A 7,500-nucleotide genomic window follows, 5' to 3' on the forward strand; every position below is an offset into this window, starting at 1 on the left:
CCTGAGTGTAAATTACTACAGGTGCGGAAGACTTGACCGAGAGCTACGGTTCAACCCCCCGCAGACACACACAGGAGACTACACACACTTTGTTTATACATTTTAAACATTAATAAGAACAATAAAAAGGGTATGCCTTACCTGTTAACAGAAGCTAGGGAGAAACAGTAGTACTCCTGGCTCTGTTTTATGTTGCTGACTCTCCATTAGTCTCCTGTTGTCCTCTCTCTGCTTCCAACTTTCTTCTCTTTAATCTTTCCTCTTTCCAAAGTATATTTTTTAGTGTTTATTTTCCCTCTTCTTTCTGTTCAATAAGTTTAAGAAACCGTTTAAATATTTTAAATCACTTTAAATGTAATTATCATATCTCTCTTATGCTATCTTCACGACTGATTTTCTTGTATTTTTACTGTATAATTGTTGGTGTACATGATACAGACTCTCGACTGTAGCACCCGTAGATAATCACCTTAAGATCAGTGTAAAGCCAGTACATAACCAGGTTATAGCCTCTTGTTATGTCTCCACAATGTAACCTGGATGCAGTCTCCTTGCTGTCTTCACACTGTATAACTCTGATATAGTCTCTTCTACCTTGACACTGTGTAACCTTGATATAGTCTCTTCTACCCTGACACTATGTAACCTTAATATAGTCTCTTTTACCCTGACACTGTGTAACCTTGATATAGTTTCTTCTACCCTGACACTGTGTAACCTTGATATAGTCTCTTCTACCCTGACACTATGTAACCTTAATATAGTCTCTTTTACCCTGACACTGTGTAACCTTGATATAGTTTCTTCTACCCTGACACTGTGTAACCTTAATATAGTCTCTTCTACCCTGACACTGTGTAACCTTAATATAGTCTCTTCTACCCTGACACTATGTAACCTTAATATAGTCTCTTTTACCCTGACACTGTGTAACCTTGATATAGTTTCTTCTACCCTGACACTGTGTAACCTTAATATAGTCTCTTCTACCCTGACACTATGTAACCTTAATATAGTCTCTTTTACCTTGACACCGTGTAACCTTGGTATAGTTTCTTCTACCCTGACACTGTGTAACCTTGATATAGTCTCTTCTACCCTGACACTGTGTAACCTTGATATAGTCTCTTCTACCCTGACACTGTGTAACCTTGATATAGTCTCTTCTACCCTGACACTGTGTAACCTTGATATAGTCTCTTCTACCCTGACACTGTGTAACCTTGATGTAGTCTCTTCTTTGACACTGTGTAATCTTGATATAGTCACTTCTACTTTGACACTGTATAACCTTGATATAGTCTCTTGTCTCCACCACAATATAATTCGGATATAATCACTCGCTATCTTTACTACGCATAACCCTGATAGTCACTATTTCTGCACAGTGCAACCCGGATTTAATTAATGATTTTTTCTCCCAAACATCGACTGACCTGTATAGTTACTGTCTCTACACTGTAACCGGGAAATAGTCACTCCTTTCTTCACACTGTGTAACCCGGATAGTCTGGCATGGAGCACACAGTGTCTTTATCTCCACACTGTGTAACCCTGATAGTCTGGCCTGGAGCACACAGTGTAAGCCATATATAGGCCAGGGTGAAAGACCTGACAGCCTTAACTCCACCGCCCTGGATCACAAGCCTGACAGCAACCTGAAGCATGGAGATACAAAGTATTAGTAATCAATACTGATGGTGATGAATATTGATAGTGATCAATACTAATGGTGATGAGTACTGATGGTGATCAGTATTGATGGTGATGAATATTGATGGTGATGAATACTGATGATGATAAATACTGATGGTGATCAATATTGATGGTGATCAATATTGATGGTGATCAATATTAATGGTGATCAATAATGATGGTGATCGGTACTGATGCTGATCAATACTGATGGTGGTCAGTATTGATGGTGATCAATACTGATGGTGATCAATACTGATGGCGATCAATATTGATGGTGATCAATATTGATGGCATAATTAAGTATAAAAGGAATAATAGCAAATTCTAATATCTTTAATAACAACCACGATCACAACCACAACCACGATCACAACAATCACAACCCCGCCTCCTGCTTCGCCTCACCTGACTACATTATATAAGCCACATCTACGGCCCTATGCTGTACTTTCTACAAGATTGATGGACTGAACACATCGACTCCAGGCTGAGGGACTGATTACCTCAAACTCCTCCTCTCTTTACACCTTTCTGCTTTGTATTGGACAGATGAAGCCACTGTGTGGCGAAACGTTTCCTCAGTAAAGATTCCCGTATGTTGCATAAGTGTCTCAATCTTCAATTTGTCGGTTTTCAAAACCATTTCATCACGACCACAATCACAACGTCAACCACAACTATAACTACAGCGACTGCAATCATAACAACTACAATAAAGCTAAAAGTACCTATAATACAAGTTAACAGTAACTATAATAACACAAGCTACACAAGCTAAGAGTCTATAATAAGAGCCGCCCTGAGGACGTGTAACTCTCAGATGACTGAGGATTATAAGTCAATTGGGTGAGAATTAGTTAGTCTTGTTTCAGTCCAGTGAGTTTCTCCTTTGGTATGCAAATCAGGTTCTATATTATTCATATTACTGTCTTATAAGAACTGGGAAAGAGGAGGGAGAGAGAGAGAGAGAGAGAGAGAGAGAGAGAGAGAGAGAGAGAGAGAGACAGAGACAGGGCAGAGAGACAGAGAAGAGAGAGACAGAGAGACAGAGAGAGAGAGAGAGTGACAGAGAGAGAGAGAGAGAGAGAGAGTGACAGAGAGAGAGAGAGAGAGACAGAGAGAGAGAGGGAGAGGGAGAGAGGGAGAGGGAGAGAGAGACAGAGAGAGAGAGAGAGAGAGAGAGAGAGAGAGAGAGAGAGAGAGAGAGAGAGAGAGAGAAACTTTGTTGATTTCCCTACTCACATCTCTGGCTCCTCCCTTGACCCAGTAGTGAGTGATCTGGCAGAAGGCATAGTCACTTGTCAACCCCTCGGCTATGTTGGATCGTCTAACCACAAGGCTGTTTTTACGACACTTAAGATCCCTACAGAACGAGGTGAGGAGTCCACACGCACAACCTGGCTATGGGAAAGAGGTAATTGGCCAGCCCTTTGCTCTGAGCTCGCCACCACCGATTGGAATGCTCTTCTCCAAGGGGATGTTGACAACCAAGTGAAAGCCTTCACTGGACACATCCTTAATCTACAACAAGAACACATTCCTCATCGGCAATATGTGACGAAGCCTACAGATCAGCCTTGGTTTGGCTTTCGTTGTAGAGAGGCTGCTACTGCTAAGTACAAAGCATGGCGAAGGTATAAGAGACATCCTACCACCTATAACAGGAACTTGCACAGGCAAGCTTGTAGGCATATGGGTGACGTTCAAAAGTGGGCCATTGCTAAATGGGAGGTGGACACTAAAAGAAAGCTAGCATCAGGTAAGGTAGGCTCCAAAACCTGGTGGTCCCTGGTCAAGGACAGACAAGGTTATCTGCCTGATGGACTCATTCCACCTCTAAATCGACAGGATGGGACCACCTCTACTAGTAGTCAAGAGAAGGCGGACCTCTTTGCTGAACACTTTGCTACCAAAATGCAAGTTCCTGATCCAGCAAGGGACCCTCCTTGGCTAGATGCAAGAACTGTGTCAAAACTGTCAGTGGTGACAATAAGGCAGGAGGAGGTGCATTTCCTTCTTAAATCGCTTGACCAAGAAAAGGCTATGGGCCCAGACAAGTTGAGCCCAAGATTGCTGAGAAGATGTGCAGACCAGCTAGCAGCACCTCTAACTCGCATCTTTCAGCACTGCCTAGTCCAGTGTAAATGGCCCTCTCTATGGAAAGAGGCAAATGTAGTCCCTGTTCACAAAAAAGAAGAGCAGAGCAGAAATCAGCAACTACAGATCAGTCACTTCTGTCAATCACTGGTAAGATCCTTGAGACAATAATCTCAAGACAAATGACAGAGCTTTTTGACAACCGCTCACTACTTTGTGATCGTCAATATGGCTTCAGGAAAGGTTCCTCTGCTGCTGATCTGTTGTTAAACCTCTCCACTAAGTGGCACCAGTCACTGGATGAATCCAAAGTCAGCTGTGTGGTAGAACTGGACATTGCTGGTGCTTTCGACCGGGTGTGGCACCAGGGCCTCTTAGCAAAACTTCAAGCACTGGGAATTGCAGGCTCTACGCTATGTCTCCTCAGTGATTACCTTCATGGTAGATTTCTAAGTGTAGTTCTCAATGGAACGGAATCAGCAAGACATCCTATTCGGGCAAGTGTTCCACAAGGAAGCGTGCTGGGACCATTGTTATGGAATGTCTACTTTAACGACCTTCTTCATCTCATCCCAGAATCACATGCATATGCAGACGATTGTACACTGACATTCACTTATCCAAGAGAAGAAATGCCAGCTGCTCTAAGCTACATCAATCACCAGCTAAGAGCTATATCAGCTTGGGGAAATAGATGGCAAGTAACATTTGCACCTGAGAAAACGCAAATGATGGTCGTCTCTAGGCACCATGATGGTAATGCTGGTGCAGTAGTAAGGATGAATGGGAGGGTGTTGGCACCTGGAGAAGAAGTTGATATCCTTGGGGTGAAATCTGACTCCAAACTAACCATGAAGAACCATGTTGTAAATCTTGTAAACAAGGCAGCCAGGAAGCTTACAGCACTTCGCCGTATCTCGCATCTGCTTGACAGTAGGGGTTGCAAGATTCTGTACGAGGCACAAGTACGCTCACACTTTGAGTATGCTCCACTTTCTTGGTTTGCCTACCCCCCCCTCCCTCTTATGTGCGACTGCTTGACAGAGTAGAGAACAGAGCAAGACGTCTCATCTCTCGCCTGGACCCATCCTGGATAGACCTGTCATTTCAGCAGAGCCTTCAACACAGGAGAGATGTGGGTGGCCTTATTGTTATGTACAAGGCCAATATTGTCAAAGTACCACACTTGGATCCACTTCGAGGACAGCGTGAAACAAGCTTTTATGCCACAAGACGGGCAGAAAGCAGCAACTTCACTCTGGCTGTACCCTTCTCCAGAACATCACTCCATCTGAGATCCTATATACCCAGGATGACTCGAGTATGGAACACATTCGTACAGCATAATGATGTCAACGAGATAAAGTCAGTTGATCAAATGAAAATGCTGGCCTACAGATGGCTCCAACTTCATCCTATTCCCTACTTATATGTCTCATAACAATAAAAATGCTTTCAAATGAGCTGAGGTAGGTAACAGCTCTTAGCTTGCCAATAAAATTACGAATCAAGGCCAAAAGATGCGCAACAAGGCCAACAGATTACTTGGATTTATCTCAAGAAGTATAAATAACAGAAGTCCAAAAGTTATTTTACAGCTCTATACATCACTAGTGAGGCCTCATTTAGATTATGCTGCTCAGTTTTGGTCTCCTTACTACAGGATGGATATAGACCCATTAGAGAACATACAGAGAAGAATGACTAAAATGATTTACTGTGTAAGGAATCTCTCGTATGATGATAGCCTTAAATCTCCACTCTCTGGAGAGGCGTAGAATGAGGGGAGATATCATTGAAGTGTATAAGTGGATGACGGGCATAAACAAGGGAGATATTAATAAAGTACTGAGGGTGTCGAACCAGGTAAGAACCAGAAATAATGGATTTAAGTTGGATAAATTTAGATTTAGAAAGGACATAGGTAAGTACTGGTTTTCTAACAGAGTTGTAGATGGGTGGAACAGTCTTCCCAGTGGGGTGATAGAGGCTAGGACCTTGGGTAGCTTTAAGAAGAGACTGGACAAATATATGAGTGGGAGGGCTGGGTTTGAATGGTGTCATTGGGTACGGGAGTTATTTCTTGGGTAGCTTTAGGTAGAGGTCGTTTTTAGATGAATGGTTCAGAGAACCGACATGTTGATAAATTAGACACATGTGCAACTCTTGGGTATCTTTATTGAGGAAACGTTTCGCCACACAGTGGCTTCATCAGTCCATACAAAGGAGAATCTTGAAGAATAGGAGGAGAATGAGGTAATCAGTCCCTCAACCTTGAGTCGATGTGGTCAGTCCATCAATCTTGAATAGAATACGTATTCTATTCAAGATTGATGGACTGACCACATCGACTCAAGGTTGAGGGACTGATTACCTCATTCTCCTCCTATTCTTCAAGATTCTCCTTTGTATGGACTGATGAAGCCACTGTGTGGCGAAACGTTTCCTCAATAAAGATACCCAAGAGTTGCACATGTGTCTAATTTATCAGAGGTCGTTTTGATAAGGACCTGCCTCGCATGGGCCAGTAGGCCTTCTGCAGTGTTCCTATATTCTTATGTTCTTATGTTCTAATCCTTAACCTGTAAATAGCTTGTCAATAAAGCTAGGGATCCCTAACCTAACCTTGTCAAACCCTGTGTAAAAAAGAGAGAGAGAGAGAGAGAGAGAGAGAGAGAGAGAGAGAGAGAGAGAGAGAGAGAGAGAGAGAGAGAGAGAGAGAGAGAGAGAGAGAGAGAGAGAGAGAGAGAGAGAGAGAGAGAGAGAGAGAGAGAGAGAGAGAGAGAGAGAGAGAGAGAGAGAGAGAGAGAGAGAGAGAGAGAGAGAGAGAGAGAGAGAGAGAGAGAGAGAGAGAGAGAGAGAGAGAATCAGAGTGGGAAAGCTGGAAGAGAGGTGGAAGAAGAGATGAGAGAGACAGAGAGAGATAATAACACATCTTCAGAACGGCTGAGGGTGAATAGAAGCAATTTCCCTCGCTCTCATTTTTTCTCGTAATTAACTCTTCCGTATACACTCCTCTCAGACCGTTCTGATGGGCACGACTGTCTGCTTGGTAGTTTGCTTCTGATGGGCAGAGGCTCGATATTCTGTCTGGTGGACTGGTTCTGACAGAGGTCCGCTACCCTGGCCTCTGATGGCCTTGCTCTCCCAGTCAGATCTCCGTTACCATGTCATGAGGCTGGTAAAAGAATACAATCTACGTAAACTAAACACATTTGTGTCACACAGCTCTGAAACTCTCTCAACGCTGTTTCTCCGGCTCTCCTGTGTCACCTGCACTGACTCCAAACTGAAACCTCAAGCGTTGCATTTCTCCAGCTTCGGTAGACACAGCTCTGAAACTCTCTCAACGCTGTTTCTCCGGCTCTCCTGTGTCACACAGCTCTGAAACTCTCAACGTTGTTTCTCCAGCTCTCCTCTGTGACACACAACTCTGAAACTCTCTCAACGCTGTTTCTCCAGCTCTCCTCTGTGTTACACAGCTCTGAAGCTCTCTCAACGTTGTTTCTCCAGCTCTTCTCTGTGTCACACAGCTCTGAAACTCTCTCAACGCTGTTTCTCCAGCTCTCCTCTGTGACACACAGCTCTGAAGCTCTCTCAACGCTGTTTCTCCAGCTCTTCTCTGTGTCACACAGCTCTGAAACTCTCTCAACGCTGTTTCTCCAGCTCTCCTGTGTGTCAAAGTTCTGCAGCTCCATCAAAACT

The 7,500-nt window shown here is 43.5% G+C and overlaps 1 protein-coding gene across 1 annotated transcript in view; it reads right to left on the reverse strand.

Moving 5' to 3' along the window:
• Positions 1 to 7,500, reverse strand: part of LOC128684494 (platelet glycoprotein V) — a 623,615-nt gene that overhangs the window by 576,604 nt on the left and 39,511 nt on the right. Inside the window, exon 2 of the mRNA XM_053770694.2 lies at positions 142 to 1,658. The gene's annotated coding sequence lies outside the window, so the exon portion shown is untranslated. The remainder of the gene's footprint in view (positions 1 to 141; positions 1,659 to 7,500) is intronic.

Source organism: Cherax quadricarinatus, chromosome 4, assembly GCF_038502225.1.
Source record: "Cherax quadricarinatus isolate ZL_2023a chromosome 4, ASM3850222v1, whole genome shotgun sequence".
In the NCBI taxonomy this organism is placed as follows: domain Eukaryota; kingdom Metazoa; phylum Arthropoda; class Malacostraca; order Decapoda; family Parastacidae; genus Cherax; species Cherax quadricarinatus.